The 12,209-nt window shown below is 37.0% G+C and overlaps 1 long non-coding RNA gene across 1 annotated transcript in view; it reads left to right on the top strand.

Annotated features, from left to right (window-relative positions):
- The window catches only part of LOC129146984 (uncharacterized), a 138,186-nt gene that overhangs the window by 106,884 nt on the left and 19,093 nt on the right, over window positions 1-12,209 (top strand). Inside the window, exon 2 of the long non-coding RNA XR_008554432.1 lies at window positions 10,269-10,442. This is a non-coding gene — a long non-coding RNA (uncharacterized LOC129146984). The remainder of the gene's footprint in view (window positions 1-10,268; window positions 10,443-12,209) is intronic.

Below are 12,209 nucleotides of genomic sequence, written 5' to 3'. Positions count from 1 at the left end.
TACATAGGAGAAGGAAAAATTAAAGATGTATCCGCAGATACAAGCCCTGTTACTGACACACAATCATTCTTCAATAATTGTTCCTCTTTTTACTCTTCTCCAATTCAAGATAAACTATCAAAGAGGTATATTTTCACTAAAGCACTTTTCAAATTCAACCAAATTAAAATTAAGTAAAGACATTATCCTCTTATAGAATTTCCTTTCATAGTATTATTTCATTCCTTTAAACATTTAAGACATTGATTTTGTTTTGTTTAAATTCATTCTTTAAAATATAACCATTTATGCCAAGCGTCTTTAGAAAGCATGGATATAAGTGCAACTTTACGCAGTGTTTGTTGGTTGCTCTTCACTGTTGATAAATATCCAAAGAAAATGCTTGTTCTTGTTCTGCTTTTACATAGACATTCTTCTATAAACTTAAACACATTACAAAATTTCTAAAAGCCCCACTTATATTTAATTATAGCTTCCAAATTCAGTGTTTATTATATACAACTCAATAATGTTTTTAAATCCTAACTAATAATCTTTTAAATTTACCACTGAAATCTTTTTTTGTTTCTGTTGATCCTTTCATAGGCAAGTTTTTGCTTCTGTTTCTGTTTCTGGGAAATTTTTTTTTTTCCTTTTAGTTTTTGACTTGTGCTCTTCCCAAATGCTTTTAATTGCTAAATTATACATCTCAGAAAAACTGGGACTCTTAAGTTAAGCATCATGTCACATGGACTATTGATTTTTATGTTTCAGTTGAGTCATGGCCAAGAACAAAATTGGTGAATTTCTTAATTGAAATATGTAACGTAGGGCCTCCCTGGTGGCACAAGGGGTTAAGACACAACCTATGAAACTATCCACAGCCTCTGCAGCACAAGTTCGATCCCCAGCCAGGGAGCTACCCACATGGTACAGCAGACCTCTCCTGGCTTACCCGCTGCTCCCCTCAGCAGTGTATTTCAGTCTATCTGCCTGTTCTGCTCCCCACTCTGTCTCTGGTGAATCCTCTCAACCCTCACATCTCTGGTCTGTACCCCAGATCTTGTATGCATAAATAATATTTTTTTAAAAAAAGAAATATATAATATAGGTTGATAATTGAATCATGAGCTTGTAGCCAGTATAATAGGATGATGGGTAAGTCAACATTTCCTAAGAACTGGTTAGGTAATCAAATGAATAGATGAATAGTAAATATGCAATTTTATATAACTCCCAAGAAATAGTCAAAACTTTTCAGCAATGAGTTGTGAGAGGAAAAGAGCAGTAAGCAAAAGCAAGCATCATTTCTGTGAATAAAATAAAATATTCCTCTCAAAATGACAGCCCAGCTGCATATATGGTTTTATATCTATAATAGTTTTGCAAGTTGAATTCTGGGAACTTCAGTGCCACATTAGCTTTGATTTAAAAATGAGTTACTCGTTAAAAAAAACAGTGTTAACAAGAGACAAAAAAACCAAAGTGGTATGTGAAATGTGAGTGTGTGGTGCATGCCTATGTGACTGTTATGAAAAAGTCTTGTAGTCTGCCTAGAATCCCAGGGTTTTTAACATGGGCAATTTGAGTTATTCTTGACTAAAAGTAATACTCCAAAGAAAAGCATTTGAGGATTTTATGGAGTTTAGAAGTATACTCTATAGTATTACTACCGGTTGTTGACCTATTAATTATTTCACAAACTATTACACATTTATCTTTAATGCATAAGTACTTTATTTTGTGCTTTTCCTAGACTATAATTCAAGTTTTTCTTCCTAATCATACCATACTGGGGATAATAATATATACTCATTTTTGCCCTTGATGTTTCTCTTGTTTATAAATTTCTATTTTAGCAATTTTTATAACACTATATGTGACTGAGAAGTATAGCATTACATCTCAGAACCTATTAACCTCAAAAACTATTGAACACTTTCTCAGAGTCCAGTTTTCTTTTTGCAAAATAAGTATCTACCATTTGTTTTCACAAGTGAACTAAACCTTATTTTTTCATTGGCATAATATTGCATTTTTATATCATGTAAGCTTCAGGTATAGATTTTTATAAATCAACATTTCTAAACACTATATATATATATATTCAACACTGAAAATCCAATTCCATCCCTTCACGAAACCCCTTTTACCCAAATGTTCTGTTGAGCTATTTGTTTTTATTCCATAACATGATGTTTGGATTGCATATTGCTTTGAGATTATAGTTTGAAATTGGGGGAGGGGTGTGATATCTCATGTTCTTTTCACTCAGGATAAAAATTATAAAATTTATTTGGGACTATAAAAGACTTCAAATAGCCCAAACAATTCTATTTCTTTGAAGAATGCCATTGGAATTCTGATAGGGATTATATTTACATTATAAAGAAAATTTGGGGTGTCATAAAATCACAAAATTATAGTCCCTAAAAGTCTACCATCAAGAGTTTAGTTTTGATGTTTTCAGTGGATTAAAAAGGATACGTGAGATTCTGTTTGTCCTTAATGATCTGTTTATGTGGAAGACAGACATACCGAAATCAATCATAAGTCACTATACAAAACACCTCATCAAGAGACATGGTATGTGGCCAGAGTGGTGACAGCTAACTTATTCTCAGAGTTGGGAAAGGATACAAAGAAAAGATGATTCCAGGTGGCATTAAAGGGAAGAAAATACGTAGGAGTTTTACAGGAAAAAAATTGGGGAACAACATTCCAGACCCATGAAACATGCTTGAATAGCCCTGTAGCTATCAAGGACAAAGTGTCCAACCAAGGACCAGTGAGAAGATTATTGCTCAATGCTTGCTCGAAATTCTACACTGGGGAAAAGATGGCATGAGAGATTTCCTTGTGACCAAAAGGGGTATAGGCGGTGCTCAAAATATCCAATAAATTATATGCTGGAGGACTTGAGTCTTTATTAAATGGGAGGTTCAGAAAGACCTAGTAAAAGACTGGATATTAAAATATTTGTTAGGAATGCAAGCTTATAATTTTCAAGCACATAGCACATCTATAATTGTATACTAATAGGTAAAGTGAGATAAGTTAATGAGAAAATACTAATTTGAAATAGACCTCTTTACATAATAATGGATTGAAAATATACAAGCATGTTAACACTGGAGAACTAATTGCTGCATAAATAAAATGAAGGCATGTAAAATGATTTAATGTTTTAATGATTTTGAAAATGCCATTTATTTTAAAGTGTTTGTTTCCCCTAACTTTAAACTCTCTAAAATTTCAAAATGCATCTACTTAGTGATCTGCTATACCTATTTTAGGATTATCTCAAATCATAATGAGTAGAACCCTAATGATTTTACTTTATTCATATATTATTCTTTGAGTTAGACAGCACCAAGATAATTGTGCTCTAAGTATAGCCTTATTTCAATATCTGTAGCCCAAGACAGAACTTGAGTTAGAAGATTATGAAAAGGAAAGAATATGTAGACATTATTCTCTCTGCCCTATAATTTTTGGTTAACACATGTTCTCCTTAAGTTCATCACCCCTGAGCAAGAACATCTTCAACAGGAAGAAAAATTGTGAGGTAGGCAAATATTTCTTAGTGAACTGTTCTTTCCTTCTATGATGTTTTCTTCTTGTATCCTCCCATTATCTCCTGAGCCAAATGGAGAGATTTATATTTTCTCTGGCCATTCTTAAACCAAAGAGAAGGGGATACTGTCTATGAAAGATCAAAATGGAGCAGATAGGCAGAATGTGCTGGGAGACTTTCTAACAGTGACCATCACATTATTTCAAACTAGGCTTGATTGTAGAATACACTGATTTGAAATACTCATCTAATTAGAGGCTAAAAAGTTCATATTGTTTAGAGTTCAGACATATATAATAATTTTGTGAAGCTACACAATACCAAAGGATAGACACCTCTTTAAGGCTATTCACATTCCAAATACTTTTGAGATATTCATCTCCTGTCTGCACTAAGATAACATCTGAGGGGCTTCCCTGCTTTGTTCTGGGAGAATAAACAAAGTTATCCAGAAAGGCATTAAACCTAGAGAGTTCCATACATCGGTGTACCTCTTGCACATCAAGATCAGCACAGACTCCACCAGAAGGAAAACTGAAGAGAAATTCAATTCCAAAATGTGGATGGAAAGAGAAGCCTAGAGGCTATAGCCTTAGGAAGTGAACCCACTGTGCGCACCTCTTTGCTGTGTACCTGTATTTTGCTGGCAGCCCTGGGGGAGGGAAAAAGGAATGGTATGGAGGCACATAGGACTAGGGAGAGAGCTGTGGAAGAACTAGTGCATGTCCAGCAGGCCAAATCCCCAGTGAAGGGGATAGTGCCTTCTTGTTAGCCCCCTCAGCATTGGCGCTGACCCTGAAAGGCATGTGGACAGCGCCCGCCTACAGAGAGCAGTGTGGAATTCAGGATGTCTATAGACAGTGCTGCAACACAGGAAGCCCCCACCCACCAACTTTCACTAGTGATTAAACCCCTCCAGGTCCTTCTCCTAGCCATCAACTCAGCAGCTAAGGATCAGTTCTTCCCAATATACAACGTAGAGAAGCGCAGAAAGACTAAACTTCCAAAATCACAGCAAGCCAGGGCAAAGCTTGGGGGTGGGGGGATTCACAGCACCACCTTCTGGGAAAAGTAAATGTTCTCCACCCTCTGTCACTAATAAGGATACTTTTTGAAAAACAGCAATCTGCTAAGGAGCAAAATGGGCAGATGGACAATACAACACACATACCTTATTCATCAAGGGAATATGTCACTTTCCAAACTCTAACAACAAAGACATGTGAGATCTTTTCTTCCAATCAGGTACAGAGATCAAAATTATCGTAAGGAAATAGAAAACACAGAAAAGCTGATCAAAGATATACAGGAACACTCAGAAAAACAATTGAGTGTCTTGAGAAATAAAATTATGAACAGAAGGTAGAAATTAAAGCTTCAAATAAAATAGCCATCTTACCCAAAGCAATATACAGATTTGAAATAATTTCTAGCAAAGCTTTACTATACATGAGGAAAGTGAGATCAAAAAGAATGTAAGTTCCCTAAAAAGTAAGGAGCAGAAAATCTGTGGCTTAAATTCTTCTCCCCCCAATTCCACCAACTTTCTTGGTTTTTTGTGTGTTGTTTCTTCCTGCATTTCTATATTCTTTCCTCCTTTTTACTCCCACTTTGCTCTCTCATAGTCTGTATACTTGTTGCCCATAAAAAGGAAAAACATTAACCTTGAAGTATGTAGTATGTTCGTGACAGTGGATTGCATGAAAGACAATATAGGGAAATCAAGTCCTTAGCAGAATTATTGTCAATGCAGGGTCTTGCAGAAGTGGTTATAGGCATTTGGAAAGCAGGACAATTTTGCGAGTAGAATGCAAACTCTTTAAAGTTTTCTAAATTCTAAATTAGCTTGCTGTTTAAAACAGTAATCCTGGCAGTGGCATTTTAAGCTAGGACATCCCCATTTTCTCTCCCTAAAGCCTCATTTCATCCCTCTACATTATCCTGTTTGGTCACTCCATGCTTCATATTACCCTTACAACTATTAGGATAGAATTAAGCTGATGATCATCCATGTGCAGAGAAACCCTGAAGAGTCTTAATTTTCTGCACTAGTTCATCTGTTAATGGAGAACTGAATGCTCTCTTTTGGTCCATTGCAAATTAAGCAAACCCATCTCACCTCTACACAGGAAAATCCACAGCAAGAGGCAAATCTTCAATTAAAATAAAGGTATAAGGTGAAGTGTAAGACAGCTTACCAAGATGCACCAAGACTAATGATCCTAACTTGTATGATTTTCCTTCAACCTCTTACCCAGCTGAGGGTCCAGGTTCTTGGGTAGAGACTAATTTCTCTGTCACCAACTAAAATCTGTAATCAATTTCCTGGCTAGCTTCATTTTACTCAAATGAAATACACTAGAAAATCCTTAGTTTCTCTTATTCCAAGAAATGGGACCACCACGATTTAATTTAGTTCAAGTGGCTAGATGTAACCACCTTCTGTGGAATTTTCAATAGTAGCACTTACAAAATTCTCAAACAAAAGGTTAATTGCCTTAATGATTTGCTTTTATAATACAGAAGGTGATTCTGGCTGGTTTCACAGATAGAATACAAATAGGAAGAACAAAGGTAGCTGCTTCATCACATATTTGGATTAATTGTGTCATGGCCACTCTCTTATTTTCTTCACCATCTTCAATCCAGACCTAATAACAACTAATTTCTAATATAATTCCCTTGCATGATTAACTATAAAAACACTTATTTAACACATCCTTTATCAATCCTGAAAACCTTATTTAACACATCCTTTATCATCCTGAAAACCTTTTTCAGGTTTTCGTAGTCAATTCTAAAAGTCCCTGTCATTGAGACTACATGTAATTGAACTCTGTGTGCTTTATGATATTTTCTCAAGTTCTGTGCTAATTTCTTTTTTTTTTTTCCCTTAAAGATTTATTTATACAAGCACTGGGTACGGTCAGAAGCGCGGGAGGGTGAGAGAATTCACCAGAGCCAGAGAGGAGAGCAGAACAGGCAGAGTGACGAAATACACTGCTGAGGGGAGCAGCAGGCGCGGCAGGAGAGGTCTGTCGTGCCATGTGGGACCCTTGCCCGGTAGCCGGGGATTGAACCGGCGCTGCAGAGGCTGCAGGCAGCTTCGCAGCCCAGGACTCAACCGCTGCGCCACTGGGGAGGCCTTGTGCTAATTTCTTTCCCTAAATGTCAGCCCTTAAAATTCTCCCTCTCGGGCCTCACTGGTGGTGCAGGGGTAAAGACAGCACTATCAAGTGATTGGCAGCCACTGCAGTACTAGTTCAATCCCAGGCTGGCCAGGGAGCAACCCATACGGCTCAGCAGACCTCTCTTGTCTCACCCGCTTGTCCCCTCAGCAGTGTGTTTCGGTGGAGCCACATGTTCTGCCCCCACACCTCTGGCCTATACCCCAGTTCTTGTATGCATAACTGAATCTTTAAAAAAAAATTCTCCCTTTCCCTATTTTGCACTTCTCTTGAGAAATTCATATATTTCCATTTACTGCTCTGTTAGAAACTTTAAGAAAACTGGTTTTCTCCTTTATAGTTGTGTATGTTCACAGGGTTAGCTGACTGAAAAGTGAAGTGCTACAGAGGTTTGGCAACTCAGACACTGTTCTTTCAAGGATTTCACTCATGAGAACTTAATAAAAATGTTAGACCTTGGAGGAGACTTGATTAAGCACCAGGAAGCAGATAGATTGTTGGGAGTTGAATGTAAACTTTTTAAAGAACTCATCTCTAACTTAATCTGGTTTTGAACTCAGGAATGATGTTACGTGGCTTATTTTTTTTTTATAAAGCTCAATCTACTCTTGAATGAGGGTAGGAGAAGGAAAAAGCAGGAAAGAGAAATCTATTCAAGGGATAGCAATGTATCAGAACCCCTAAAATTAATACTCAGTGATCCTTTGCCCGTGATCTTTGCCCTTAGAACCAATGAGACTGTGCTATAGGTTATGTTACATGGCAACAGTGTTGGGGGTATGACTACTGCAATTATTTTATCATATATATAAGGCTTCATCTCACTAGCAGAACCACTGGAGAGTTTCCCCCTCCCCATGAAGTAAGTGCCCATGAAGCTCTTGTGGGAAAAATCAGCAGGAGACCTTGAAGGGAAGTCTCCATCAAGAGAGTAAAGCCTCCATTTTACAGCAAAAAGTAAATAAATTCTGCCAACAAACTGAGGGCATTTGGAAGAAAATATTTCCACAAATGAGCCTCAGATGAGACTGCTTCTCATAGCAGCCTGAATTGGAGCCTGGAGAAGTTCCAAGAGCAAAATCACAGTAAAACTATACCCAGATTTCTGACTAATGAAACTGTGAGATTTAAAAAAAAAAAAAATGTTGTTTTAGGCAGTAAGAGTAGTAGAAATTTACCATGCAGCAACAGAAAGCTTGTAAAACCATAGTTAAGGTTAGGGTGGTAGTTTGAAATTAGAGGCAATAAGATTTAATAACTGATACAAAGAGAAAAATTAAGATAGATTCAAGATTTGTTGTCTTTTTCCTTCTGTTGTGCAAGTATTTACTGAGAAGGCATTGCTATTACAAAGGCATTAGTGAGATGGGAACTGCAAAAGGAGCAGCTTTGAAGGAGATGGAATCAAGTGGCCATTTTTAAAGAATTTAATTTTGAGATATGTCAAGAGATCAGGACTAGGAGGTTGCATGCAAAAATCTGGAATTCATTGGAAATAGGAGGTCAGTGATACCCATTTGGGAATAGTCAGTATTTATGGCCTATATAGCGTTGAGGTCAGTATCTCAAAGTTGTAGTTAGAAATATTGGAAACCAGAAGTCAGATGGAAAAAGATGTCACTCCAAAGAGGCCAGCCAATGACAGCAGAAACTCAGGGACAGAATAACTCAGATTATTAGTTACTTAAAGGCAATCAACATATTTCATTCAACCTCTACATCTTCAAGAACTTGACATAACTGTCCGTAAACCAGAAAACACCAGAAAAGGCTAGTGGCTGGCAAAGAAGTCACAAGAATGTAGTAAAAGAAAACTGTCCTGAATGGGAACACAGAGGGAGAGATTTATAGTAGTGATTTTTCCATCAGAGAGATCTGATCCTCAACTGGCACACTTGTCTTTCTTCTTGCGGAGTGTGTGTGAATTCCTCTGAAGCTGAAGTAGAGGGATCTTGGAGATGCCCAGGTTAGGAATAATTTAGGTGCTTTAAATTCTAGATTTGACTATAGGATAAAATGGAGACTGTCAAGGCCCCTGAAATTCCCTCTGATATGAGAGAGGAAGTGGGTAGCAGACCTATAGCTCAAGAAGACTAGGTTAACAAAAGACAGGGCTCAAGTCAACTATGGATCACAGTGCCCTCCAGAAGTGTAAGAGCTATAGTCTTTTCATTTTTCAAAAAAGAAAAATAATTTATTCAAGAACAATAAAACTGTTTTCAGAAATATTCAGAAATATTATGTAAAAATTCATTTTAAGCTTGTCTTCTAGTACTACATGAGGAGTATTGTAAAAGATATTAAAAAGAAAAAAACTGAAGGTAACCACTACAGAATCAATAGTCACCTATGTCCACTTTTTGGCGGTATTAACATTCATAAATAATTACATCTTAAAACTATTATAGATTACAAAAGCATGTTTTTTTTTAACATTCCCAATAGATTCCCTACAATAACTGTATGTATCCATATATATGGTATAAAAAGTAAATTTTGATCAAATTCTGGAATAAAGATAAGTATCGGGTTACATTAATTGAATGTGTATATTATGCTCAGCACTTGGATGTGTGTTAATATGGCCAGTAGGGGCCTCCCTGGTGGCATGAGGGTTAAGATGCAACCTATGAAGTTGTCTGCAGCCACTGCAGCACAAGTTTGATCCCCAGCTGGCCAGGGAGCAACCCACATGGCGGGGCAGTCCTCTCCTGTCTCACCCGCTGCTCCCCTCAGCAGTGTACTTTGGTCAATCTGCCTGTTCTGTTCCCCACTCTGTCTCTAGTGAATCCTCTCATCCCCCACACACCTGTGGTCTGTACCCCAGCTCTTGTACGCATAAATAAATAAATCTTTAAAAAAAAATATGTCCAGTAAGTGGCACAGTGTGGCACTGAAAACAGGCAGTAGGATCAAAACCCTGCCTCTCCTTTCAGCCCTGCTGTCTCCACCCCACTGTTCTTTCCCTTTTACTCTGCATGTCAACTCAAATTGACTAATCTATAAATTCACACTCTTCACATTAGATAAATGCTTTAAAAAAGGTAAAAATTAAGTCACTCTGACATATGACAACTTTGTAGGAGCATTTGGAAGTGTTTCCTGGGTTGCTATGAGATAAATTATATACCCAAATAACGTACTGTCAGGTACATGACTCCCTTACCACTTGGATGGATGCAATAACATAGTAGGTTCTTTCCACCACTAATTTACTGTTGCTGTGAGATTTGACATTTTGTCTGGGTGAAATTCTATCTCTAGAGGGAATTTTCAATGGATAAAATTAATTTCAGTCATTCTGAACTCTCAGCAAGTCTGGGTCAGTTTTAGAAAAAGACTAACACTGTCAACCAATAAGACAAAAATTATATATTTTAGCTTGAATTTTTTTGAAAGCAAAGAAATGGCAATTCACATAGTTTTTTGATACTAGAAAGAACTTTCAGAGATTAAATATTTATAAAGCATATCACCAAAAAAAGGGAAAATCTAAAGATGTTAATTCTTTCAATTGAACACAGATTAAAATATCCTCCCATGAAGAAATTCGGGACCAAGATGGTGCATAGGTCATTCCTGTCTTCACTCCCTTTCACAAGAACTATTCAAGAACAAGACATCACTGCAAGAATCCTAGAACATGTGGGTGAAGCATCCCCCTACACATTACAAACCAAATGGACTGCATTGGAAGGGTAAGAGAAATGTGTCCATCCCTTAGACCAGTACAGCAGCACAGAGAGGTTTTCCCTGATTCTCTAGTTACTCCAGTGGGAAAAGAGAATATAGGGGGACAGCAGGCCTTAGCCCAAACTTTGTATGTCTCTTTGGGGGAACCCCTACTCTGTATCTCCCATAGCACAGAGTAGGGGTTCCCACAAAGAGACAAACTGGAACAGAGTAGTTTGAGGGGGCTCGTGACCACCACACAGCACATGGGACCTTGGCAAACCAAGTTCATGCCTGTAGTGGCCAAACACTGATGCAACCCACAGCTTGCTCATCTGCACAACCAAATTAAGGATATACTTTGCCCAGGGAACCTGGCAAAGTGCTGATCTGCCTGATTGGGATTCTCGTATGAGGGGTTTTGCCCGCCCTAAAGCCCAATTTGTACACATGCAGGAAAAGTGCTGAGTCAGTCTCCTTCTAATCCCATCTGACTAGCACTGTCACAAAAATATACACAATAAAAACGAAATCAAAGTTGTTTTCCCATCAGGGAATACTGAGAGAATCTGTCAACAGTACATCCAGAACTCAAGAAAACTTAGAGGGTGGTATTCAGAGTGAATGGAAACAAAACCAGATGGTTAGTTGGGGCCCCAAATGAAGGAAAAAAGAAAGATCACTGGACATGGTAAACGCATTGATAAATAAAGTGTTCCTTATTTTGAAAGGGAATCATTTGACTATGTAAAGCAAAACTAGTAGCACTGTACTTTTACATACTAATATCTAGAAATTATATATACATATGCTACAAGTGATGGAAGAGATAAATGGAATAATACTGTTTAAGGTTGCTATATTATGTGTAAAGAAGTATGATATTAATTCAAAAAACTGTGATATTATATGTAATATTATCCCTAAAGGGATTCCTCACATTTCTCTTTGTCATTGGGACAAAGAGAAAATGGAAAGATAGTAGACTTAAACACACATGTAATATATTAATTATATTAAAGGCTAATAAACTAAAAATTCCATTTTTAAATTATCTGACTGAATAAAAAATAAGATTTTCTTTTATAAACAAGAGGTTGAAAGTAAGTAGAAAGGAAATCCTGTGTGCTCCTAGAATTCAAATAATATTTGTATATGAATACCAATCAATAAAATTTTAATTAAAAAAAGATTTCCTCTGCATAGCTGAATTCTTCTTCATTGCTGGATAGGTAGTTACAACAAGAGATTCATGCCTGCAAATGTATTAATAGACACCTTAGATTTTCAAGGTGTAGCTAAAGCAGAACATATAAGCAGCCCTATAATTTGAAGAGGATATTAAAGGTTGGTTTTCTGCAGCTATGACAGGGTAAAATTTGGGCTCGTACTCCAGGTATGGTGAATATGCTACTGCTTTGTCCTTATTTACAGGATGAAATGTGAGCCATAGTCCCTCCCAAATGCTCGTGCTAAGACTTGATTTCATTTTGGACAATTTGGGCTAGGTTTTCAAAAGCCTCTGCTTCATGTTTAGACTTTTACTACTAATATTAGGTACAGCCTTTGGTGCCAAACCATGAATGAAATTTTTTTGGTTGACAGCACCCAAAGCTAGGGGGGGAAAGATTTAGAGGCAGTAATACCTATTATACAAATAAGACACAGTGAAAAGATGAATGATCATTCAATGACTGTGACTGCATTCAGATATAGGGTCTTTAAAGAGATAACTTCAAATAAGGTTATTAGTGTGAGCTCCAACTTAATATGATTGGTGTTCTTTTATGAAG

The sequence above is a fragment of the Talpa occidentalis genome, unplaced genomic scaffold, assembly GCF_014898055.3.
Source record: "Talpa occidentalis isolate TD23 unplaced genomic scaffold, MPIMG_talOcc4v2.1 talOcc4.5, whole genome shotgun sequence".
Lineage (NCBI taxonomy): Eukaryota > Metazoa > Chordata > Mammalia > Eulipotyphla > Talpidae > Talpa > Talpa occidentalis.
This window is presented reverse-complemented; position numbering and strand designations above follow the sequence as displayed.